The sequence below is a fragment of the Fringilla coelebs genome, assembly GCF_963513975.1.
Source record: "Fringilla coelebs genome assembly, chromosome: 5".
Lineage (NCBI taxonomy): Eukaryota > Metazoa > Chordata > Aves > Passeriformes > Fringillidae > Fringilla > Fringilla coelebs.
Genome location: NC_140033.1, coordinates 45,456,080 through 45,483,280, shown reverse-complemented (window position 1 = coordinate 45,483,280; position 27,201 = coordinate 45,456,080).

Sequence of the window (27,201 nt, the reverse complement as noted above, 5' to 3'; positions counted from 1 at the left end):
GTCATAACCTTTAGCCTGGATTTCAAAAATCCCTCTCTTTTCAAAATAAGCTTTATACCTCATCATCATCACTTCTCACAGGATCCTTTCAGGGCAGCAAATTTCAGTGCTAACATGCAAAGCGCAGCTCTTCGCTTTCCGTGACCTTGTGCCAGCGGTTAAGATCCAAGGAGGTTGTACCAGTGTCACACAGGTGAGCTCAGTTCATTATATATTGTGGTCCCAAAGGCCTCCTTGCTATTTCTCTGAAGTGTGCATCCTCAGACGTGTTTCTTGCTCCCACACACCACAGATCCCCAGGGAGTGATCCCTTGCCATGGGTGCTGTTTAAAGTCAGCAGCTGAGAATACAATGAGGAGTAGAGGCTTTTCTTCCTCCCATCTTGTCCCCAGTACAACTCGTACCTTTAGATTTGTAGTTCCTCCTGGGTAATTTAGAAGCCTGATAATGGAGTCTGTGGTCCCAAGCCCTTGTAGTAGAGGGTTTCTTTACTAAATAGTGCCACTACACCAAAATTATTTTTAATGTGATTGGTGTACAAAAGACAAAATATTGAAATTTTGCATCCTAGGCCTGCAGAGAGCCCTTAAATCACACCAAAATTTCTAATGTTGTTGTTAAGGTGGTGGAAACATCCAACTTTAGTTTTGACCCCTCAGAAACCAATGGAAAAGCTAAAGAGCTGTCTGAATATTTGGCCAGGAGGTGAAAAGTAACAGAATTCACAGTTCCAAGTTTATTTCTTTGCACTGTACTGTGAGGTGTTTGATAATGTAGCTGTCAAGTCTCTTCCCATAAAGAACATTATTTAGGAGAGGTGTTGTCTAAGCCTGGGCAGAAGCCCTGAACTCATGTGTCTGGGGCTGTGGAAGAGGGCTCTACCCATGCCATTCCACCTATGTTCGTGCAAACAAGGGCTGTAATAATCCCTCACAGTCATCCTGAAAGAACACATCATTCCATGAGGATGAAAAGGAAGAAGCTATTATTTGAGATTCCTTCTATTTACCTTCATTTTCCACGTTCTAATTTTACTTCACCTTTTTAATTGTTAGAAAAGATTTCTTTTTCGTAAAGAAAATAAATTCACAGGTACAGTAGGAAGATATCTAAGAGAATTAAAGACTTCCACTTGGCATAATGCTACTGTAATTTTAATTTCCTATTTAGGACTTGGGCATTACAGTCCAGAGCTCTCAATATCCAGGAACGAAACTTGCGTAATCACAATGATCTCTGTGTACTGCGCTCACCGTGAGACCTTTGCTTTCCCAGGAGCACATACCCGACTTTGAAAGATCTGAAATGATCTTGTATGCACTTTAAAGAACATTGTAGTACCCTCCTGGAAATAGCATTGTCATGGAATAAGTAAAAGATGGGGTGAAAGGATAATATCTCTGCTCCAAGGCTCCAATATTTATTTTGAGAGATGCAGTGCATCAAGCATTTTATCCTGTGCAAGCATGCTAGGCTGAGGAGGAACAACTGAGTATTGACTAAGGAGCATGGTGGACTTTGCAGTGATTGAGGGAAGGAACAAGAGAGCAGAATAAAAACCAGTCACAGATAACTAAGTTGCTTTACCAGGCTGTAGCTACCACCAGAGTGGCACTGAGTAGTAGGTTGAATAGGTAGAAAAAACAATGACAATTTTGCCAGTTCTAACTACCTGATGTAGCACAATGAAGAACGGCCACAAGGTATCATTTGATATATGATACTGCTTCTTAAGACCAGCAGTGATGTTTCTTTAGGGCATTGAATAAAATCCGTGCAGAGGGCTTGCAATGCAACACCTGGCCAGAAGTGCCACCATAGGGGCTGTCAGAAGCAGCTGTGGTGAGGAGCCCAAAAACTAGTGACATCAGTGTCTCCATGACAGTCCGAAGCCTGGAAATGCTTCTCTGCACAGGACCTCCAATTTGATGTCTCAGTGCTGTTGGCTAACAGGCCAGCAGGTGTTTGCCATGGATGGTGTGTGTGTGTGGGTCTCCTGGGTGGAGAGTGAGAATTAAAAAGTATCTACAAGTGCAGTCTACCAGAAACAGTGGCTTTTTCAAAACTGATGAGACAAGGAGGCAGCAGGGAAAAAAGGATAAATGCAGTTCATTTTGGATGGAAGCAGCAATGACCAGGACACACCTGACCTGGGCTCTTTCATCAAAAGCAGAAAGACCCACTGAAGAGAAAAATCATGGATGTCCAACCCCGTTAAGTGAGCTCACAGTAGGAGTAATTTTTAAAATGAAAAGCATGCCCACTGTTCAGAGATACAAGCAGGAGAATGGCAGGGGAATCTACAAAAGGAGAAAGGTGATGAAGAGACACAGCAGGAAATCAAGCTCCACTGAGAACAGCCACAAAGTTCCAGTGCAGTCCAGCCTGCAAAATAACAAATAAACTCTCCCTAAGATGAATAAACTGCTAAATGCCCTGATCACAAAAGAATGAGTTGTTCCTACAGGTACCTCACAGCCCTTTTAAGTGGTAACAGTTAGAAGTCCAGATGTGAATACAACCCTCCTTTTCTTTCTCTAATTCACATTATACATCCTTTTGTAACAGCAGCATATGGAATAAGGAGTTTGGCAACTCAGAAAAACCATTATGTTTCAAACAACCTGTATCACCATTAGAGTATTTTTCTTTTCTTCTGATGTATTAATCCTTTCCAGAAGGGGGTGTCAACTAAAGGCCCAAATAACTGTAAAACCATACCCTGATATTACATTTATATGTAGGTACAAAAAGTGAAGCCAAAAACTAGTGTAATCTCTACCTTAATCAGAAGTTGTCTGCTTGAGAAAATATTCTTGATTCTTAGGTGTTGTTACTGCCCACGTTCATTACTCAGGTGTAAAAATATTTTCATCATTTTAGCATGAAATATGAACTTTCTGATAAGGAATCTTGAAATGAATTGTCTGTGTTTCACCTTTGAAGTATCTGTGGCATTTATGTCAGGCGCACCAAGATTTTTTTCAGGCAGATAAAGTAAGGAGATCTATTTTTAGATATTTTTTCAACTTTATTGCCCTCATCAATTTTAGAGATAGCTACTGAACTCTTTTTCAAAGTTGGAGAAAGCCTAAACTCGTTAGAGATGTGAGCTTTGACTGGCCGGGCATAGTACATGGCCATGAGGACCCAATTAGGAATTTAAAGGCACTGCTCCAAACAAGAAAGGTGGGTTGATTTCATTAGTATTGGCAGGCAGGTCACTGAGAAGTTCACCATGGGAAGAACTCATTTAGATAATAAATCCTCACTGGTGTTTACTAGGTAAGGTTTACTTCCTGTCCAAAAGAAAAGCTACTTCCTTTTTTTTTTCCCTTCCCAATAATGAAGGTGGCCTTAGGATTTTACACAAACATATTGGATTATAGGTTTTGCTGGCAAACTTTGGACAAAATACCTAGGCAGTAATTTGCACTAGTACAGGCGCACTAGGCCAGCACTGATGTGTCACTGGAGCTTCAAGTGCTGGATGTTTCAGTCCTAGAGGGAACATCAGGAGTGCAAGGCAGGGATGTGTTTGCTACAGGTATCTGTGAATTCTTCCTGACCCAAAAGCTTGGCTTGATTAAATAGTAGAAAACTGCATTTAACTTATTGCCTCCAATTAATTTGTGCAAATTGCTCAGTAATCCTAAATCATTACAGTGTTTAGAGTAATGACTTTGAATTTTTATTATGGAACATTTTCATTAATGCTATTTCATTACTGGTTAGAGAATTCTTGCAAGAAAAAAAATTATGCTGAGATGGTATTTTCTTCAGTTCCCATAAGTGTGGTACTTTAGGTTGGTGTATGTTTGCAGGTGTCCTCTTCCACAAACCCCCTGTGAGCAGCCACCCCAGGGTGTCCATGCAGTGTTTGGGTGGTCACCAATGCGATGCTCTTCAGCATGTTGACTAGGATTCTGCAGTGATGACACAAGTGGGGTCAAGTCAAGAATGAATCCCTCCTCTGAAACTTGTGAAACCCAGCAAGGCCACTGTGGCAGTGACTGTGAGTAGTGAATGTCTTACTGATTTTTAATCAGTGGAGCTACATATTTGGGAAGTCCTGCACTTGGATTCTTTCAAACTGTTCCCCTTTGTGTTGCTGCTGCCTTAGCTAAAGGGCTGGCTGTTTCTGATGCAAATGGCTAATCTGCCACTGCTGCTCTGCAGCAAAACCAAGAGTTGAATGTCTCCCAAGAATGAATTTCCAAGCAGCTAAACCAAGCACCCCAGTTTTGGGAATTTTTAAGGAGTGCCACAAACACTGATCTTTTGAGATGGCTTAAAATTGCACAGGATGAATTATCTCTACAGCTGAAAGTGATTGCCCTGGTGTCTTCAGCATATGGAAAATAAAGATGTGCTGAACTTTGATATTATTGGCATCAGCAACTGTACACCTAAGGATATTCATGATAGTTGCACCAATTTAATGTGTGATCAAGATTTTGAGATTGCTATGATAATCAGGTTGGTGAGTATATGTCCAGGCACGTAATATTTCATAATATTTCTGGCTTTGGAAGTAGGCTGAGCATGCAAATAAGCACTCTTTTAAGTCCCTTACTTTGTTTAAAGCACTGGAGATCACTAGCTGTACTGTTCACTTTAGTAGGTCAAGCAGAGCTTCCTTCCTTCCTTCCTTCCTTCCTTCCTTCCTTCCTTCCTTCCTTCCTTCCTTCCTTCCTTCCTTCCTTCCTTCCTTCCTTCCTTCCTTCCTTCCTTCCTTCCTTCCTTCCTTCCTTCCTTCCTTCCTTCCTTCCTTCCTTCCTTCCTTCCTTCCTTCCTTCCTTCCTTCCTTCCTTCCTTCCTTCCTTCCTTCCTTCCTTCCTTCCTTCCTTCCTTCCTTCCTTCCTTCCTTCCTTCCTTCCTTCCTTCCTTCCTTCCTTCCTTCCTTCCTTCCTTCCTTCCTTCCTTCCTTCCTTCCTTCCTTCCTTCCTTCCTTCCTTCCTTCCTTCCTTCCTTCCTTCCTTCCTTCCTTCCTTCCTTCCTTCCTTCCTTCCTTCCTTCCTTCCTTCCTTCCTTCCTTCCTTCCTTCCTTCCTTCCTTCCTTCCTTCCTTCCTTCCTTCCTTCCTTCCTTCCTTCCTTCCTTCCTTCCTTCCTTCCTTCCTTCCTTCCTTCCTTCCTTCCTTCCTTCCTTCCTTCCTTCCTTCCTTCCTTCCTTCCTTCCTTCCTTCCTTCCTTCCTTCCTTCCTTCCTTCCTTCCTTCCTTCCTTCCTTCCTTCCTTCCTTCCTTCCTTCCTTCCTTCCTTCCTTCCTTCCTTCCTTCCTTCCTTCCTTCCTTCCTTCCTTCCTTCCTTCCTTCCTTCCTTCCTTCCTTCCTTCCCCCCCCCACAAGGTGTAGGCAATATTTTTCTCCAGAGTGAGGTGAAAGCCAAATGAGGGTACAAAGTGTACGTTCATACCTGTATTTGTACACAAGGCATATACATATATCATGTTCAAAGGTACACATTGAAAGGAAATCATTGTTTACAAAAGCGATCCCTTAGAATTTAGGAAATACCAGAATCAAGTTTGGCTGTGCATGTCTAATTGAATTCTGTTCGCATTGCAATGACTGCTCCATCATACAGCTACATGTTTTTTACCCACAGGTGGCTGGGATGGATTAGGATCACTTGCTGGGCAGCTTTTCAATATTCTGTTTTATCTTCGTAGTTCAGCACGTGGCCCCATGTCTCGGGTATTGCACTCTATTCAAGCTGTGATCTGGATACATAATTATTAATTCCATCAGCCGCTTTTTGGTGGCAGGCACTGCTATTGTTTTCAGGCGACTCACAAATAGCATTGAATTCTGTTTCCCCTCTCTAAGATCAAAGGACATTGTTATCTTAATTTTTCAGGTGAAAAAAAAGGAAGGAAGATTGTGGTCCAGAGGTGCCACTAATTTCAGCCACCAAAGATCTCTGCTGCTTACCCTTATGGAAAGCTGATAGAGTAACCACAGCCTTTATGTGGTTCAGTGCTAGCACAGCCTTGGCAGCAGCCATCACGGCCCCTTGGTGACAAGGAAAGCACAGCAGCCCCAGACACTGGAGCCCCGAGTGCCTCCCCAACGCTTCGAGACAGATGCAGCACAGACAGACGCAGGTTCATCTGTCACCCCCTCCACAGCCAGTGATCCGTGAGGTGAGCACCTTGGCTCCAGCTGAAGAGGGCAGTGTCATCCCTGAGAGCGAGCCAAGCGGGGGCTCTGCTGCCAGCCCTGGTCACCGTCTCCAGCCGAGCAGCAGCAGCCTTGGACAGCAGCTGCTGGGCGATGCCGAGGTACCCCAGTGGGGCCCGTGCCCTGAAAGCACAGATTCTTTCAGGGGTTTAACTGCTCTCCTGTGCTTGGACTGTGATCTCAGAAAGGCACGGTCAGATTTGGGTTGATTTGCACAGGAGTAGCAAATGCACTGTTAACCTTTTAAGATGAGGCTAGGTTATGTATTTTTTCCTTAAACTTCTTAGAAAAAGAAACAAGCCAACAGTCTGAAATGGGATATTTCCCTAAGTATACAGTCTGCAGGAAAATCTGCCTGGAATAATTCAGTCCAACAGGTTAAAGTCTAGCAAAAATGTCTAGCAGATGAAGCAGGCAAATCCTGGATGACTTTACTGTTAAGTAGTTCCTGTAGTGGTGGCCTTGCTGCTAATACGAAGGCAGACACACGCACGTATGCACCCACACACAGACTGTGTGTGCATGCACAAGCACAGTAATTAGCAGGATGCTGGATGCCCTCTCATTTATTTCACTTGTTCTTTTCTGTAGAGCTTAATCTTGCAGACAGTTCTCTTTAATCGTGAGCTGGTGGAAACGGCGGGAGTTTGTATAAAATTGGTGTAACTTTTCAGCTGCTGAGAGCAGAACCCATCAGAAGGCAATGCTGAATAAATCCAGAAGAACACCGTGGCATTAATTGTGCACCGTGCTGAGCATACCTACTGTGGCAGAAGGTGACTCCCACCCCAGTGATGGATGGAACCTGAACAAACCAGGGCCTCCTCATGTTTCACCAATGCGGAATTGCTTAAAGCTGCATGCTGTAGCCTAATTCAAATTACTTGAATTTAAATGGTAAACACAGACTCATACAAAAAATTAAGTACAAAGCAAAGGAACCTACTGCTGTCATTCCTCTTTTGAAATGCATTAACACCTTTAGGGGAAAATCTCGAGACGTGGAGGAAAAAAAGAATAATTTCCTTAAAAAAAAAAAGGTGTTAGGTCTTTTAAAATCTGACCTGCCTTTTCTTTTTAAAATAATAATTATATCTTAATGCGTAATATGAGTGGGGGTAATGTATGTATTATTAAGGGCTCAGATTTGCAAGGAGTGTGAAACAGTAATTTAATCCTCCTGAATTATGTTGTCAGTGTCAGTCCCATGCTTTTTATACATGTGCAAAATTAAGTGGAAACCACCTTAACTGTTTTCCTTCTTATTAAACAGTAAAAATCTACAATTCAGTGAGACATTAAGCAGTTGGCATTTGTTGCTATACAATCCGGTTCCACAAGCCCCACTGTGAATTCAGCGGGGCATTCGGCACTAGCCAGCTTCTGTTATCACTAACTCTACATGAAAGAACTCGCATTTTCCTGCTAACAAAACAAACAGAAGAATAATCAAGTTGTTCAGTGTTTTAAAACCTTAGTTTGAATTCCAGCTCTGAGATTTCAGTACTGAGAACTGTTGAGATGCTCTCAAGTCCAAGAGTCTCTCACTGCTAAGTGCTTGTATGCTTTTATCTCCTGCAGATGAACATTTACAAGTTATCACAACTATTGGACATCAGTGAGATAACATCACTAAATTCTGATAGGGGATTTCAAATATTCTATGAGCTGTATCTGGATTAGGGAATTACGAATTGGAATGCCAAACTGGACCCTTGGGTCTGAAGACAGTGAGCAATAAAGGCTTCAAACACAAGGCAGAAAAATCAGATCCTGACACATTCCTCCCCTTATTATCTTCCTAGCATGACCATTTCTTTTTAGGACACATATTTTTGAAGAATGGTAAGAGTTTTTACCCCTAACAGAATTTATTGACTAATAAGCCTGTCAGCAGCACTCCAGTTGCAGGCGCTGACCTCAAATCCTCTTTGGACTTAAGCTCCTTTTGGCCACCTGTGTGTTTGTGTGGTGCCTGTCACTGCCTCCCCTGTATGAACTCAGCTGGGCTTGGGGAGCCAGGTTTTCTTCAGTGAAGTGGCTGGTGTTGCTCCTGAGATGACCAAGTGTGGTGGATTGAAGTTGCTCAGGGTGAAGTGTCTGGGCTCAACGTGGTGGCATGGGGCTGCAGCACGTGAGAGGGGATCATGCTGGGGTGTCACTGGGGCATCCCTGGTAAGCCCCTCAGGCTTCTGGAAAGCTCAAAATTAAGATGATAAGAAGATGAGTCAAAGCTATGTTAAACTGTGGTCTCTGGCCTGTGCTTAACTGTCCTGTGCTTCTCAGGCCATGCCTGTACAGTCGCTGTGCCCAAGGCAGATGACTCCGTTCCCTTTTTGATTTCTGGTTACTTGCCAGAAGAACAGTTTATTTGCCCTCTGTTATGGCTGGGAAACCACAGCCCTTCCCCACTTCCTTGGATCTCTCTGTCTGTCTCCATCCTACTCTACAGAAGGAGGTATTAATCAGCATTGTGGGAGCAACGTGACGTCGTATTAAGCTGGAGGAATTCTTTCAAATGGGAGAAATTTCAATTTAGAGGATAAAACACCATTTTGGGGAAGCAAGTGCTCTAAGTTTGGACTTTGTCAGTGGTGGAGAGTCTTACACTGACTGTATCCCCCAGTCAGTAATTGGGTGAGTTTGCACTGCTGAAACCAGGACAAGTTTTGCTGCTTATCTACAGATGGCAGTCCAAAAAGTTGTGTTTCTCTGCACTTGTATTTTTCAGCTTTTTTTTTGACCAGATGAATTATTGCCGAAATAATTATCAAGGAAAAAAAACCCAAATATTTGCCTTTTACAGGAAAATGCTCCATCTCCTTCCCTTCTACACCCATAAATTCTACTTCTATTCTACCTGCTCTGCTTGTTTGGAGACATCACATCAGAGCTAGGAGCAGAGTTTTGCAGGAGAAGGGAAGGACCAGTCAGCAAAGTTGCAGAAGCTGTCACATGGGATTTGTATTGCCCAGCACAACATTGTGATTGCAGAAGGTTTCCAGGCTGTGCAAAAATTTGCAAAACATTAATGATCCTGATTTCTAATGAATTTTAAAAAGAATTTGTCCTAGCAAAATCAATTTTGCTGACTGCTGAGCAACAGTACTTTTGTTCATGCTCAGTTGTGGAAGTACAATGACAGACATGCAAATAGAAGCTGTATTTAAACCAGCACATTCCATTTAAGTACATGACTGATAACTACACAATTGGAGGCTTGTAACAATGGTATTTTCAGGAAAGATCAGACAGGTGTTTGAAGACACGGTGTGGAGGCAATTTTAAGGGTTGAAATTCTGTACTCTCTCATGTCTGTGAGAAGAGCTGGAACTTTTCCAGCTAGAAACAGCTAAAAGCCTAGACTGCAGGGGTGAATGGGAAGCAAGGAAAAAGGTTATGGACTTCTGACAGTGGAGGATTGTAAGGACTCTAAGTATGCCAGAACAGCAAGGTCTCAGTGCCTTGGTTTTGATCCTTGTTCTACAAAAAGGGCTCGTTCCAGTTATGGAATACTGGCGAGATTGAGCATCAGCGCCTTTGTGCAATAATTGCAACTTTGAGCTATCCTGTTTGGGTAATACTTCTCAGGAAGAAAGCTGGTAAAGTGTATGGATTGCTGAGGACAGAGAAGAACACTGTATTTTAGGAGGCGTCAGTCCCCGAGTCACTTCCCTGGGCGGCTCAGAAAGCCCTTTGTGAGTCCCTGATGTTGAAAGCCAACCTTGACTTCCCTGGGCGGCACAGTTTGAAGACCTTGTAGTAAGTAATTCCCAAGAGTATGATCATATTTCCTAGCCAATGAGATAGGATGAGTTTCCAAAGTTTGTTAGAAATCTTGGGGCAAAAATGGAAAGAGATTTGTAGAGGAGGGAGAGCCGAGGCATTCTTTGCCTGTCCAACCATCCCAACGATTCCTAGCAGTCATCATGAGCATCAGAGGACGCTTGGAAATACCCAAGATGGAGAAAGCACCAGTCAAATCTCTCCTTATCTGTTTTAGTATTCATCGGCATGTGGCCAACTGAACACACAGAAAGCAGTTTATATTTTATTAGTGCCTCAAAGAAATATCTATTTCTTGGCAGGCAAAATACAGGCTGAGACTCAGTGTGACACTCCACACCTGCCAGGAGCAGCAAGAAGATGGGCTTGGAGCAACATCCACATCCAGCAGTTAACATCTGTCCTAGCTGCTGGCGGCACAGGCATGGGAGGACAGCTCTGGGGGCTGCCTGTAAGCTTGGCAGTGGGCAGGACTGCTGCTGTCTGCTGCCTGTCCCCAGCTGGCACCTCAGCACAGCCCTGCTCCAGGTGTGCAGAGCCCTCCCAGTGCTGGGATGAGAGGCTGAGAAGGGGTTTTGTCCTCCGTAATCCTTCCAAACAGCGACTGCCAGTGCCAAAGATGTACAGAAATTCTTCGGGACGGCTTTGCCATTCCCATTTTCCTGCCTCTCTGGAGGAGGCTGCCCAGCCCTGACACGGTTCCTGGGCTGACTGCACTTGTCTGACTTGCTCGTTTTGCCAAGGGCTGAAGGGAGATCGATTGGGAAGAGTTAACTCATTGGGCTGATGATACAGACTGGATGGAAGGGGAATGGCATGGTGTGAACAGAAGAGAACAAAACAGAATATATTTTTAGCGCTGATAGCTGCTTCACCACCCTATTCCCTGGCCTCCTGATCTTGAGGCCTACTCATCTGCCGTGGCAGAAAGATCGAGAGAGGTTAACTGTGGAATTAACCACTCCTCATACAGCCAGCACAGCTTCTGCACCAGAGAGACATAAACAGCAAAATGTGCTGTTTTCAAGGAAAAGTGCTAGTGTGGATTCCTGGAGGAGTGGGGGAAATAAAGGGATTTTAGTGCCCTTAGACTGTGGGCTACAGTTGAGTGCCTTTGGGGCACTTAGTCTTTGCAAAGAAGGAGATTTGACACAGAGAGAAGTGTGGAAGCAAGGAATTATTATTAATCAGGAAGTATTATTTAAATATCAGGATTACATGACAACTAAACAGTTAATTTTCTGTTCAGAAAAAAGAGAAAAATGACAATCGCCCTAATTTTAAGAGCATCCCCTGTCTCAGGTGGTTAGCCAAAGGGCCCTTTTCTTATGCAGCTTGAGAAAGCATCATGGAGACTTTTATCAAATAATTGCATAAACAACAATGGTATCACAATAGCCAGACTTCTACAGTGCCTTGAGGTCCTCCCCGAGGAGCCTGCTGCAGGGCAGAGGGGCAGCAGCTGGGGAGACGTCGCCCATTCTTACAACGTTCTCTGTGGTTAAAAATGTTGCTGCTAAAGAAAAATAGACCAAGACAGAAGTAAACTTATTCAATATGCACAAGGCTCTATAAATCAGCTCTGTACTTGCTTTGTCTTGCCTGTCCTTCCCCTACACCTCTTTGTCATTCAAAGTACGCTCATAGGAAGTTTCAAGAGAAGCTGCTAACAACATTATCAACATCAGGAGAGACAGACAAACCAATGACACAGGATGTGAGTGAAAGGATACCACTGAGAAAAGCTACACAGATGGTTTTAGAGATTAAAAAAACTGGCATTTCTAAAGCTCAGGATGGTTAAAAAACAGAGACATATAGAGGGGGAGAGGGTGAGAGGGAGGAGTAACTTACTCAATCCTTCTGGTTTGGTATTTCTGTAGGCCCCATCTGTACTTTGCAAGAGTGGGTTTGTGCTTTTGGTTGCACTCCCAGCTTATTCTTCTTGGTGTTTATAGACTATCCCAAATGTCAAGTTCTTTTTCACAAAGCAAGTTGATAGCTCCTCGCAGCAAGAATTGTTCTGTTCTGGGACTGTGCCAAGGCATTTTGCATTTTTAAAGTGATTTCCAGCCCAGAGAAGTCCTGTGAGTAATGACTTTGCTGTTCCTAGGGCAGAGAAGTGCTGGGTCTCTATCTTGGCCTACCTGCCCTTTAGCTAGAAAAAATTCTCAGTTATAGTCTTTGTTCATTCATTTTCTCTTTCCCTAAAATCACTTATTCTAGTAGTTCCCAAACCACGATTCTTGTACCACATCAAGCAATGCTTTCTTTGGGAGCTTTCCACTGAAGGCTTCAGAAAATGGACATCTTCTAAGAAATCTTGCTAGTGCAATATTTGGAAATAAAGTTTTGGAAAAACAAACAGACCGTTTCTTTTTCAGAAGATTTATGCGATTACCAGCTGTGAGATTTCAACAAGAAGGTAAAATTGGTAGGAGGGACCCCACAAGCCTTCTAGAATATCTGCTCAAAGTTGTGTGGTTTCAAGAATTCTCACTCCTGAATAAACCACCCCAAAAATCCTCATCTCCTTCTTGCTAAGTAATTGACATTAAGTGGGTGTTACTTCTGGGTGCCTCCTGGCCCCATCTGTCCCCTGGCTCTCCTGCCAGGTTCTGCACCCAAACACACCCCAACTTCCCTGGGCATACCTCATGTCTTACCTACAGCCCCAGCCAACAAGGAGGCAATAGAGATCCTGAAATATTTTCCTCTCTCCCAGTCCCTTGGCTAGTTTGGCTTGTGCTGAAGTTTCACTTTTCCACCTACATGGCATTCATGAAAGGCACAAAGTGTCCTGGTGTCCCCTGCGGCATCTTTCATGAAAGAGAGGCTATACCAGGCATTCCACTTAATAACCCAGCCAAAGTAACACTGCATCTCTGTCAGGGGCTCTGTTTAAGCATTTGAGGCTGTGACAAGTGTTTGGTGCAAAAAACACTTTTAAGGGAAAAAATTTTCTCTCTGAGGGCTGGAATGAAATGAGTTTCTGAGAAGTAAATAGACAGACAGACAGACAAATGGGCGGGTGATGAAATTGGCCCTGTACTCTGTTTCTAACATATTTCAAAATAGCAGCTTTGGAAGATGACACTTCCTTTTACAGTCCTTTTCAGAAATAGTAAGTACAGTTTGCTGGAATTTTGGTCTAACTATTTAAACACCACATTGCCTTTTAGCAAAGGTTTGCTTCCCATCATTAAGTAATTCATTGAAGATAAAAAGTGGAATAAAACCAGAGGGATGATGTGGTTGTCTCAGATGCAAGTCTTATATTGCAATAAAAAATAGTGTGGTTAGGCTTTTCCAGAGGATTTTTTAATTTTCTTGCTCTGTTACAGATTGCAGAAAGTAGAGATTACAGCATGTATCTGCTGATCAATATTAAACTAGTAGAGTAAAATGTCAAGAAGAAAAAAAATTGAAATCATACTAGATTTCAACACCAACAGAGAAAATCCCAGCATTCGTGAAATGGCAGCAATAAAACTAGCAATTGTTATTTAGTTTTAAGTAATGAACTACATAAAAAATACAAAACTTGCTGCATTGCCTCCCAAATGGAGCTTATTACACTGCTGCTTCAATGTTTGTACAATCTTTAATTTAAACATTTTCTCTTCAGGTCTTAATAATAGGCATGGGCTGTTGCAATTTACTCTCTCTTCAAAGGCTAAAAATGAAAGAGGAAAACAAAATACTTTAACTCACATGTGAAGCAGAATTGACTCATTCAGCTAGAGGAGGGGTTGAAAGTCAGAAAATTTCACCCTCCGATTTATCTTTCAGCCAGGTAAGGGCAGGATTAGCATGTGGACACTCCAAAGCTGCTCCCCCAGTGAGAAGGAAAAGCCATTCATCACTGTTTACTGTGCTTTTGTTGTGCTGCAAACCCTCACAGAGAAGAAATATAAAGGGTAATTTGTATTTCTCAAAAGGAGACCAACATGCAATCACATAGATGCTGCAAGGAGGTTTTTTTATTATTATATTTTAATATATAAGCAACCGAGAAAAGCATTTAGAGGTGAATGTTAATATATTCCATTCCTTGTGGCCCACAGGATTCTCAATTCTCAGTTCAGTTTTTTCATTATATTTCTGGAATTACTGTGGTAGTTTACTGGTTTGAAGGATTTTAGAGTCATAAATAGCAGCAAATCTTAACCTTGAAACTTGAATGACAAAATAATCCTATTTGAAACAACACTTGAGTGGCACAGGGAAGATAAATAAATAAATAAATAAATAAATAAATAATAAATAAATCCCACTTTTTCCTGTACATGACTATTTCAAGCTCAAGCTGCTGTTTAAATTTGATCATATGATAAAAAACCAAATTTAAAATGCCTGGCTCTGACTTTTAAATGAAGGAACAAAGGTGGGCTGCAGTGTTTATTCCTTGCCTTGGGTTCTGTGTTTATTCCTGGCCTTGGGTTCTGTGGATGCATGATCCTCTGTTTCCCCCCTTCCTTTAGGGCATCAATGCTTACAGCTTCACATGCAGGCAGAAATAATTTTGAAAAAATTGGGTTCAGATGATTACCTGAAAAGTAAATAAGGAAATCTTTCTCTTGGGCTACATTTGATTTCTTTTAACATCTTTGCTCTTTGGGTTCTGCTGTGCCTTTGCAGTGAAGCCTGGCTCTTTACTCAACCTGCCACACCAGAAGTGGGACCTGAATGGAAGGGCTGCTGCTTTGAGGGGGTCACAGCCACCCTGTGGGAAATGTCTGAGCTTTTTACACACTACTGGAGGGACGTTTAATAGGCTACAACATACAGAAGGAGAGATTAGAGACCATTGTACAACGTTTAGTGTTAATTTTTGTCGTGCTGGTAACCTTTATCCTTCCTTTTGGAGAACTCTCTTTCCTGATGGTCCCCTCTGTACTAAAATTGAAAACCCAAAAATGTCCTTAGCACAGTAAAGTAAACCAGACAGTAAAACATGATGCCATGAAAGAAGATGATCAAATAATCAGGTTCTGCCTCTCTGCACTTCAGCACCAGGCAGAGAAGCCAAGAGCTGGTTCATCCTTTTGCATGGCAGCTGAGGGGACACTGCTCAAATCTGATGCCACTTGGGCTGAGATCCCACAACACACTCCTGAGTGTTAACATCTGCATTCAAGGGTCCTCTGGAGCACGCTGGGACAATCCCCATGCTTCAGACTTTGATATCCTTTTCCAGGTATGCATAAACCTTCAGCACAGGACACATTTCCAGTGTAGCTGTGAGAGCTGATAGAAGAAACAAGGAGCAAGTGACAATGACATCTAGAAAATGCATTCTGAAGAGTTGTCACAAGGATCTGGATTTAGATTTGGCTTGCTTTTGCTTGGGAACCAGAGAAAGAATATGTGTTTAGTAGGGAGATACTATGCCAAGAAGTATATTAGAGGTCTAGCACAGCTAGACTAGTATGTAAGGTAAGAGAATATTGCTGAAATTTTATCAGTACTGGCACCTAAATAGTGCTGTACATCCTTTAGGATCTGTTACAGATAGACTCATACAACCATTGTAAAACATAATGAAATTACACTCTTCTCCCCCTAGATTAGTCTAGGAAATGGCTGGGAACACAGTATTCATTTCTGTCTTTCTTATTTTTTGCGTGGAGAATTTCTAACACATTCAAACTATTGGTCAGTCAGAAATCTGTAAGCCATAAGAGAGACACTGACCATAAGAAATCAGGAAATAATTTTCCAAATTATGCCACAATTTTTCCTCATTTACGGTTATATTGAAGGGAAAAAGCAATTAGAAAGATGTGACTTAAGCCTGAGTATATCAAGGCAAAGAGATAGTTTGTGCGGCCAACAATGAGGATCTATCAAATACTGAATGTTGAGGATGGACTCTTTAAAATCTAGGAGCAATTTTACATCCAGAGAGAATACAATTTAAAAGATACTAGAAATTTCAATTATGTCTGAAATTTTAAGAAATGCTACCTATTCTTTTGAGGACATAATTCATTACTGCTTATGCTGAGGGATGAAAATGTTGAACAAATTATATCAGCTCTGCATGGCAAACTGAGGAAAGTGCTTCCTAAATCGAATGGGTTACCTCATGAAGTTCAGAGGTGTTATGATTGTAGATAGGCAGAAAAGTGCATTGTGATAAAATCAAACTTCAAGTGCTTACTCTTCTGAGAGAGAATCTAGCTGAGGGAAAAAATAACACATGCATGCACTCATACCTACCTACACAGTTCCTGTGTTTACAGGAAGCTTTAATGATAATCCATCATCAGCATTAATGGGGAAGCCTTCCAGCCACATCAAGTAACCGGGTGTGCGTGGGCCACAGCTGGAGGTACAAAACCAGCCTGCAGTTCATCATCATTTTCCTGGTAATTCCTTGCTTCTTTTTAATCAAGGGCCATTGTACCTTCATAAAATTGAGGACCAGATGGTGTTGTTCTGGTCTCCCAGGTGAACGCCAGTACACAAGCCAGAGAATTTCAGGCAGTAGTTCCTGCATCTTAGGGTACTTTGTCCTTGCCTTAGAGTAGGGGATAGCCTTGGGACCTCCAGGAAAATAGGCAGGCACCCAGCTATGCAGTGATTTCACAATGATTTCTGAAGGTGAAATGATTTCTCACGATTTCACAATGATTTCTCATACTTTTCCCAAAGGCAAAGTTAATCTTTGTTACTAGTAACTACATAAGCAAAAGGAAACAAAGTTAAGAGATATTCAGTATAACTGTCAAAATAGAAGAGCTTTCTATCTTTTGGGGAGTGTTTTTGAGTCTGGCTGAGATTAACTGTGATCAAAATACATTTCTATCCTTGCAAGGCAGAGAGAATGCTTTTGTCTCGGACCTTTGCTCAATGACAAAGGTTTGGTTTTTTGCATCTGCAAATCTGACCTGAGGCTGCAGAGCTGCTCAAACAGGAGAATGAGAAAAGCAAGGAGGAATTATCTGCAGCTAAAAGGCAAGCCTCCCACCACAGGTTAAAGCTTTTTTGCTTTCAGCTTCTGTCTCTTGTCTCATGTTGTCTGATCTAGCGTCTAGCTGATAGAAACTCCCTGCAAAATGAGGCATAACAAAGGCAGGAGAGAGGGGAATGGCTTCATCCTACATGAATGTTTATGCCGGCTGCCAGTGGGGAGAGGAGGGCTTGGGCGTGCCCTCCCAAGGCTTTGCCCCTTGCTGGGTCAAAAAGGAAGAGCTCACAAGTGGGAGCCTTGAGAAAAAATACCAGTCTTTATAGAGGCTGTGAAACAGGCAGGAAAATTATGTGTCATAAAAGAGGGGAACCTCTGTTTGAGCCAGAACAAAGGCAGAAACTTAATACTGAATGAAGGATTTTCTCAGAAGGAAAAAGCAGAAGAGAGTGGGGTCCCTGCTTAGAAGAGAAGACCAAAAGGAAAGAGAGGGCAAAGAACAGTTTCTCAGTCAGGGAGGGAAAAGAATCAGAGTAGGAGAAATGGAGTAGCTTGCATCATAAAAGCAAACACTAAATATAGAAGGTGAATGAAACTCCTTGAGAGAGGCAGTGGGACTTGCTGCTTGTTACAGCTAATGCCAAGCAATATTACTTTACCCCACCAGGTATTAGTGAATATTAATATTATGTCATTAGCAAGCTTTCAGTACCACTGTAATATGTTATGTCTTTTCTGGGGTGAAATAAAAAAACCTCCGTTTCTAGCCCAACTAATTTTATATCTTTTATGAACTACACATTTTCTTCTAAAAATAAAATACATAATGTAAAAGTAGTAATTTACAGCTAAAGCAACTATTTTCTGATGTTCTCATTAAGCCTATTTTATGCACCTGTCTTCAATTCACTCTTTTGAAATTGTAAACCACAAATAAGTGTACTGGGAGTGAGTAATTAGCCATAATTATTGTTTCTTTGTAATATTTTGGGATGTTGAGGAGATTTCTTGCATGAGGGTGTCTTTTGTGAGAAGGGAAATATTCATAATAATGCTGAAGCTTATGACTTGAACCCACATATCAACAGCAGCCTGCAGTGAGGAGAGAAAAAAAAGAATTATAGCAGGGTGTCTGCAGCAGCAGGTTTCACCAAGGACAAATCCCAATACAGTTTAATCACTGCTCGGTTTTAAATATTTTTCATGAAATATTTGCATTTTTATGTCTGCTAAAGGCTTTGATAGTTCCAAGCTCTTTCATTTCCTAAATTTGCTGTAATGGTGTGTATGTTTAAATACATCTGCATGTATAATGATCTGTAACGTCACTGATCCTCTGTGTAATGAATTAGACTTTTCACTTTTGTAAATAGGACTGATGTGAGATAAATAAACCAGGCCAAAGAGTATTGATACATGGAATTGATGTAAACCAGGGTAGAGGAGAAGCTAATAAACACACTTGACTGATTTGCAGTCTGATCCTATGCAAAGCATTGGAAACCTAACTTGTGAGCACTAAAACAATGAATCCCAGTTTAAGTATTAAAAGCAATGTTTCAAATTCTGTTGTGGTTTGTCCCCTCAACACTCCTTAATATTACACAAGATATGATTTTGCAGACTAAATATAAGAATTGTTATTTGTTTTAAAATTGGATTTAATATGAAATATGTTTTTCACAAGGATTTTTTTTTAAGAAATGAGTGGATTTCTCCATCTATTTGCAAATCTAAACTATTCAATTCAAACAGTAACTGTGAAAGTGTGAAAAGCTGTTTGCAGGTCTGCAGCCATCTCTAGTTTCATCAATTTGTTTTTCAGTCTTTGTTATTTCTTGTTTCTTATGTATCTCCTGGGACAGCTTCTTGCTTGAGGAGAGAATGTTAATAGCTCATTCATCCTCCAGGATGTTTCCTCGCAACAATGAGAATGCTCCCCAAATTTCATCTAATTCCTTTGCATCTTTTCTGTAAAATCAAGGGAAAAATAGTCAAGAAACATGAATATAATCTGAATAAGGCTGTTCTGTAATAACAGTCTGCTTTTGCTTGGTTTATGTGAAAAGATATTTAAATAGGATATAAGTTTCAAAAAACCATTAGTGAAATTCCAGTCCATTTTAGGTCTTATTTTCAGAATGGTGTGGGTGCTAAATGAAGTTCATCTGAGAAGGAATTTATGCTTTGGGGTTTTTTTATTTCACTAACATATTCATCAAACTTGTAATTAAAACTTGTGTACCTGTAGGTCAGTCTGCTGCAATATTTAAGAATTAGTTTTCATTGTCCTGGAACCATAGGATATTTCTTGGCTCATGCAAAATGATGATGCACTGCAGTGCTCATAGTATTGTTTGAAAAAAGAGAAAAAAAGAAGTATGAGCATGAATGCATACAAGTATTTCTACTCTAGATAGATTCTAGAGAGAAATAAACATGAATTAGGTGGAGAGCTTAAGTTTTCTTAGATATAATATGTGAGGAACCATCTATTATCTATCTGTCTATAATTTATAAGAAAAAATAATTTCCTTTGTTCAGGGCATATCTACCACCATCTTCATAGAAATTCCCTAAAGCTGGCTCTGAACTGCGAGAAAAGGAGAATTACCTGTGCAATAATTTAAACTATTTCCCTGTATTTACTACTTTAGTTCCTATCTGATTATACCTCTGGAGTTATTGAGCATTGGGATCCTTGGAGCAGCACACAGCAGATATTAGTTCTGCTCTGAACCCATATTAAAAAAAAAAAGAAAACAACAAAATAATGTTTCCTGGAATAGTTCTATAACAAAAATAATTAAATTCATAGTTAAATTTGCTGTGATAGTAAAGCTGAGACTGTGACTTCTCTGTTGACATCTGTACATATCTGTAAAATCTGTGAAATTGCTGCACCTTTTATCTTTCTAGACTCTGATGGGTTAATTTTTCCTTTGTTAACATAAGTGACTACCTGGTAGGGGGACCAGCTTCTCATATTCGTTACTTGATTATTGTCTAGCATATTGTAGCTTAACCTAACTCTTCCTCCCCCTGTTCCCTCAAACAAAAAGCCTCTAAAAACCTATGGGAAATCAGGTGAGAAACTGTATTAGAGAAAATCAGTTCATATATATACAGACTAACAACCTTCTGACCTTTCTTGCCAGAATACACATGATAAGGGTAATTGCCAGCACTGTTATTTGTTCTCATTTTATTAAGTCTGTTTTTACAATAGGTATTTGAGATAACTACTCTGATGGCTATTTCTCCAGATGTCTGGTTTAAATATACCATAAAACGGGCTGGGTGGTGTATCCACTAACACCAAATTGTGATGAGAGTAGCAGATTAACATTAAACAATGTGTTAAAGGAGAAAATGTTTCTAAATTGCATTTTCTAGGGTTAGTTGCAACCACCAGAAATAATTAAAACTGCAATAATTAAAAAAGGATTTCCTGCCATATGCTATCTACTTTCCCCATTTATTCAGTTTTTAAATTCCAGGATGCTTTCAGAGTAAGGATATTCAGGTTTGGTGTTTCTGATGCTGTGCAATGGAGGAATATATTTGTCCTTCCAGAGCTGGGAAGGAATCACAGGTGTTCTGTCTCTGCTCCTGTAGCCATGATATTTTATAAAAAATCTTTTCTTTGGTATTTTTTCTCCTGAGAAGCTGAGAGGCCTCAGGAACAAAATGTAAGCTATTCTTATCTGTTGCTGTGGAATGCAACAGGTGGATCTGTGATTGGTCTCATCTGGTTGTTTCCAATTAATGGCCAATCACAGTCCAGCTGTCTCAGACTGTTTCGGTCAGTCTGAACCTTTGTTATTCATTCCTTTTCTATTCTTAGCTAAGCCTTCTGATGAAATCCTTCCTTCTATTCTTTTAGTATAGTTTTCATATAATATATATCATAAAATAATAAACCAAGCCTTCTGAACATAGAGTCAACTTTCTCGTCTCTTCCCTCATCTTGTGACCCCTGCCAACATAGCCACATGCTCCTCATCCACTCCCTCGTTATGCACAGATACTCTCTGCCCTTGCACGTTAGGTTATTTTACACACAAGTGAGATGCACAGCACCATGATGAGTGTACATTGTTGGTAAAAAATAAGAGCTTTTATGTTTTCAGTATTCCTACTCCAAATTTGCACCTTTGACAATCTCTTCTGTATCCTAAACCTGTGTCCTGTTGGACCTACACTGCCAGGAAGCAGCTCAGACTTTGGTCTCTGGAAAGAGTCAATAGTCTTTAAATCTAAGAATCCATAATGTTTTTTATGAAACACACTTTCATATATTCTTCTAAACAGTATCTCTCCCTTTTTCTCCCCTCAAAAAACATTGAACACTTCATAGTTTTTGTGTGCATTGCTTTGTTGCCATCACCACTCCCCTGGTTATACATTTCAACTTTGATGTTCTGCTTTCACTTTTTCTATAACTCCTAAACAACATTCTCCAGCTACTTATTCCCTTTTCTCTTTTTTAATTTTTTTTAAACTCCATTATTGGATAGTTTTTTCCATTCTATCTATTCCACCAAGTATTTGATTTCTATGATTTCATTTTCTAGGAACTTGTATAGAGAAAACATACTTTGACAGATACTTCGGGCAGATAATGAGTATTTTGGAGATGGGTGATCATGTGGTGCTTGAAATCCCTGTTGTAATGAGTAACAGCCTTTCCCCAAATGGATGTGTTCCATTTCACTTTATTTAAATGTCTGTCTCAGCTTTGCAGACTCTAGAGTAGGACTGAGTTCTTCTGAAAGGTTTTCAATTAGCATGGTATTCCCAAACTATCAAAGCAGAAATGTATCAGAAGTAAGAAAAAATAAGCAAACAATTGACAATTTTATTTCAAAATCCTTAAACAATTTTGGTTACTTTAGCGTAGCAAGAAACATAGTTTGAATGGAGCCTAACAAAATAATTTTGATAGTCCTGTTCTTGTCAACCATTGTTTTTTTCCCTTTAAGTCAATACTGTGCATTTCTTTGATTTCTAAGCAGTGAGCAGAAATAAGTGAAACATTTTAATTGAAAACTGAGCTTGTATATTCAACATAAGGAAAAAAAAACCAACCAAGCTAGGCAGAAAAAAATGTTTCCTTTTCATTAACAGATGATGAAAAGTTTTCTTCTCTTCCTTTAGGAAACTATGATTTTCATTTCTCAGTACCATTGAATTATGACTCCTCACAATGCTCCAGTAATCATTTTTCCTGGACTTTGGATGCTCATGTTCTTTTAAAACCTGAGATGATGGGATGGTAGCACCTGCTACACAGGAGACTGGCCCCTGAATTTAAACTATTTGATGAAGTGGGAGCTCCTGGCATGAGGAGGGTAATTTATTGGTTGAAACACAGCCCTTTGAGACTGGATAACTGATGACTGCCTTCTGCACTTTCCTGTCAGGTGGAAGCAGAAACAGGCATTGCTTTACTGAGAAGAAAGATTCCAAGGGATTAATGTCCTGGTACCTGTATGAAGAGATTTGGTAAAAAGCTCTTGTCTTCTGAATTGGTAGATTTTTCTAGCTGTATTTTATTACTTCTCACTAGAGTTTAAAACCCACAAGGCTGATGCCCAAGCCAGCCAGCACCATTTTGTACCCACACCCTTCAGTGGAAATGCAGGGATTTAATGGCTAAAAGAGGGCTTTTGAACTTTAAAAAGGTGATCTTTTTTCTATGATCCTTTTTCTGTCTTCTCTTACTTCATCCTGAACATCCTGTGGGTGTGGGACAGTGGCTGAGTCTAGTTTCCCATGCAGAGTGGCCATTTATCATCATCTGGAAAAGCTTCCCAGCAGACAGGAATTTGGAGAGATGATGTGAGTTTGACAACGTTTCTTTCTTCCTTGACAGCTCATCAGCCCACTCCATAACGTTTGCAAGAGATTTTCAGGACAGTGAAAGGCTATGCCATAAGATTTTCTCTTTTGGATTTCACTGCTGGGGCTTATTTTCACTTGTAATAGCCCAGGCATCTCCTGAAACTCCAGTGTTTTCTTGTCAGCTTGGATGTGAAAACAGTTAACTTTGGTGTCCTTTTCTCCAGGGCAAGTGGGCTGGACTCTGCTAAACTTCTCATCAAAGCTAACTGATTAAAAACCAGAGTTATGGGAGCTGACACTTGGGTCTGAGATTTGGGGGAGGAAAGCAGGGGTTGTTATCCACTGGCTCTTAAAATCAATTCACTGAAGGTAATTCCCATTATTATGTTCTTCTGAGTGCTTCAGCTTCCTTCAGTGTGTGGGGGCTATGTGTGCCCTCAGTGTTGCATGGACATGTAACAAGAGACCAGTGAAGCCACAGAGGGCAGGAGGGAGGGTGGAATACCTCAGGAACCATGGTTTTCTATTGTGAGAAAATGAAGGTGGGGGAATGAAGGTGCAGTCAGGTGAAGAGGAACAGGAAGAAGATAAAGGAAGAGATAAGTAGTTACAGTAACACAAAGGGCAGTGCATGAAATGATCACGCAAGTGGAAACCCCAGACAAAGCCAGAGTAGAGAAGGGATGGGGAAATTTGGTAACCCCTCCATCCTCTGCTGTTACTGCCAAGAACACCACGGTGCCTACAGTGACAGAGAAAGCTTCAGTTGTACACACAAACTGTGTTTTGGGCACTGGAGGAGGAAGACCATTTCTTGCCATATTTACCCATTTAATACAGAAGGAAAATTAATCCAGGATGAATTTTAGAGAATGATAATATTTTGCTCAACAATTTTCAAAAAAGATGTTGTTTTGAAATGGTGTAAATTTTAGCTGATCGTGTGAATACAAAAATATAGTTTACAAAGTTACAAATTTGATGCATTGAAAAACTAGAGTAGCAAATTGCTTTATGCAGAGTGGTGAATATGATGAACCCCATTAAAATCTTTTATGTTTATCATGGATATGTCTTCAGAATAATAGAACAGGTTTATTAGATCAAGTTATATGCTGTCTATGTTTTGCTAGAGATAAAAGTTTTCAAGGATTTCCTGTCTTTTTAGTATTTCTCTGTCACAAGTGCTTCTCACAAAATTCTTGCTACTGTGCAAATAGAATAAATATAGACATTTTGTAACAGGTATGTTCCATCTTCTGTATAGCAAACAGTAGCAAGATCCAATACCGGTGAACAAATATAAAAAACAGGCCATTTTTGGATTTCTTAACACAAAAGTAAATAAATCTTTTTCACGTAAACCAGTTCTGTAGAAGAAAGATTTCATGGTGCCCCTGCACATAGTAGTAATAGCTAGTTCTGTGTCCTGGAGACCCAGCACCTGACAGGTGTGCTGGGATAGAGTTATTTATGTGGGTTTTGGCTGGGATAGAGTTATTTATCTCCATGGTGGCTGGCATGGGGCTGTGTTTTGGATTTGTGGTGGGAGCGGTATGGACAGCACAGGGCTGATTTAGCTGTTACTGAGCAGAGCTTACACTGAGCCAAGGCCTTTTCTGGTTCACACACCTTCTCCCCCACCCACCAGTGAGGAGTCTGGGAGTGCACAAGGATCTGGGAGGGAGAACAGCAGGGGCAGCTGACCTTGATGACCAAAGAGACATCCCCTACCCTATGGCATTGTGCTCAGCATATAAAACTGGGGGAAGAGGAAGGAAGGGGTGGGGGATGTTCACAGTGATGATATTTGTCTTCCCCAGTCACCGTTACATGGGGTGGACCCCTGCTCTCCTGGAGATGGCTGAACACCTGCTGCCCATGGGATGGGGCAGATGAATCCCTTGCTTTGCTTGTGAGCATGACTTTTGCCTTACTCATTAAATTGTCCTTATCTCAGCCCATGAATTTTCTCACTTTTACCCATCCCATTCTCTCCCCCGGCTTCTGGGAGAATGACTGATTGGCTGTGTGGGGGCTAGTTTGCTTCCTGGGTTAAAACCATAACACAGGTTGACCTTGACTTTCAGCAATAAGCTTCTTTCAAATAAATATCACTTTCCCCAGGTACAAATGGATATTCAGAAAGCACAGACAAAAAGTCAAAACCCAAACGCATGAACAAACAGAAGTCTCGTGTAATTGTATTTCAGAAATGCCATGAGTGTGTTTTAAAAGTACATGACAACATGCAGGTTTTGTCCTGGTTTGATAGTACTGAAAGCTCATAACATGAACCGGGAAAGCTTTGAAGTACTGCCTCTAGACACAGCTTGTTATTGAAGAAACATATTGCTGCTGCTCAACAAGAAATTCCTCTATTGAACTCCTCTGCTCTAAGTTCCCCAGACAAATAAGCAGCAGCTGGACCTAACATGGGCCTTTCACATGCTGGAGAACATACCTGCTCTCACCCAGCTAAGGCAGGAGCATTAATACTCTGCAGCAGCTGGGAAAACACGTGTGTGCTGCCAATTAGGAAACCTTTCAAAGTGAGGCTTTGCGGCTCATCTGTGATCTGCAGACCTCAGCTTGGGAACCATTATTCTCTACTAATGGCACCTGTGGGCCAGGAGGGATGGGAAACTGGGGTTTGAGGGAGCAGAGTCTATTAAATGCTATGGCAACAGGTAGCAAAGCAGTGCTCTCCCTCTCTCCCTAATTAGTAGCTGTTAGCATCTGGAGTTGACTGTTGGTGGTTGTAATTTGCTGCACTCCATCATGTGATGGTGCAAGGATCAGTGAAGGGTGATGCAAGGACCAGTCAAGAGGTAAAAGAAATATTAGGAATTAGCTTCTCTATACATACTTTGCAATGCCATATTTAAAATAAAATCGTGCTCCTGGAGGCATGGGAGTAATGTACCTAATGTTTCAATGTTTTCTGCCCTGTCTTGATTGTTCTGGTTATGTGCTTTGCATTCTTTTGGCAGAAAATACACACTGATCTTTTCACTAGTTTGAAATTTCCAGAAAATGAAATTGCCTGTTGAAAAGAAAATTCATATGGTAGATCTGAATGAAATCTTTCCACTTTTTATGAGTGATTCAAATCCCTTGGAAAGGAGAGGTTTCAGGTAAGCTCTGGTCTTGTGGCAGGCTGATAGAGGGCTGGGGAAGTAGCCTTAGCTGTGGGGCTGCTCCTGTCTGTAGGGAGAGGAGGGTTCCATGCAATCAGTAGAGTGAAGTCAGGAGTGAAATCTTCTTCTTACCAAAGCTGCGTGCTTTCAGACCACCATATTAGAGATGATTATTATTAAATAAATTTGACCTTTAGGGTTCAAAATTGTTTGGAGAGAGAGAGAAGGAAATGTATCTGAAGATGTAGCGTATTTGCCAATATATTTCCCCATTTCCTGGGGAAACTAAGATAAAAAGAAGAATTTCAGTCTTAAATATTGCATATATTTGATATGTTTGAAGGCAGGAGTGACATTAGACCACTATGGTCAATTGCATTGATATTTTATGCTTGACTGTATTAATCTCTTTCATTCAGTGCTTGGTTACTACCAAAATCCACAACTTCCTCACTGACTGGCTGGAGAGGAAAAACGAGCTGACACCAAGAGATGTCAAAGGAAAGATATGTCAGCTGAAACTCTACCCAGAACCATTTTCTGTACAAAATAAAAAGGGGTGGCTGCTATTCATTGGTGAATAGCAGAGTTTGCCAGGTATGATCCTGACGTGCTCCAAAATGAGCAATTGTAGTTGTGCATGTCTGGTGGTCCAAAGAATGTTCAGCCTCCTGCCTGCTTCAGTAGCCAGGAGACAGCAGTACCAGTTAGTTATGTACCTTTGTGAGACTTTACAAAAACCTGTGCATTTTATATGACCCTAATCTGCAAAAATTTATTCATGGCTTTGTTTCCATTGTTGTAAGAAATTCCAGTTATACATATACATATTTGCATGACGTAGATGTCTCATAGTATATGCCAAGTACAGCCCCCAGGCTGTACCGAGTTATATCAGCTCTTTGCCATCAGCAGATGGACAATGTCTATGATTAAATAAGCACTGTTCTGATTATTTATGTACTTATGTTTTCTTTTGTTGCTTTATGTGAGTTTGAATGGGTGATGCAGCAGCTCTGCAGAAACTTATATATTATGAGAAAGTGTAAGAAAATAGAGATTTCTTCTAAAACCAGAAGTCATGGTTTATTTATTAGGTAAACAATATGGCGTAATAGAAGGAGGGCTTTTCCATTTTCAACAGTGCCTAAATAGAAGTTCCAAATTTCACACATCATCAGCTTTGCAAAAATCGATTTTCTCTCTTTGTTTTTAGTTTGTGTACGAGCTTGACCCTAAAGGCCTGAAAAAGAGTTAAAACTATCTTTTGAAAATACAGACAAAATTATAAAAGCAATGAGATGTAGGTGATGATGGGCATTTGAAAATC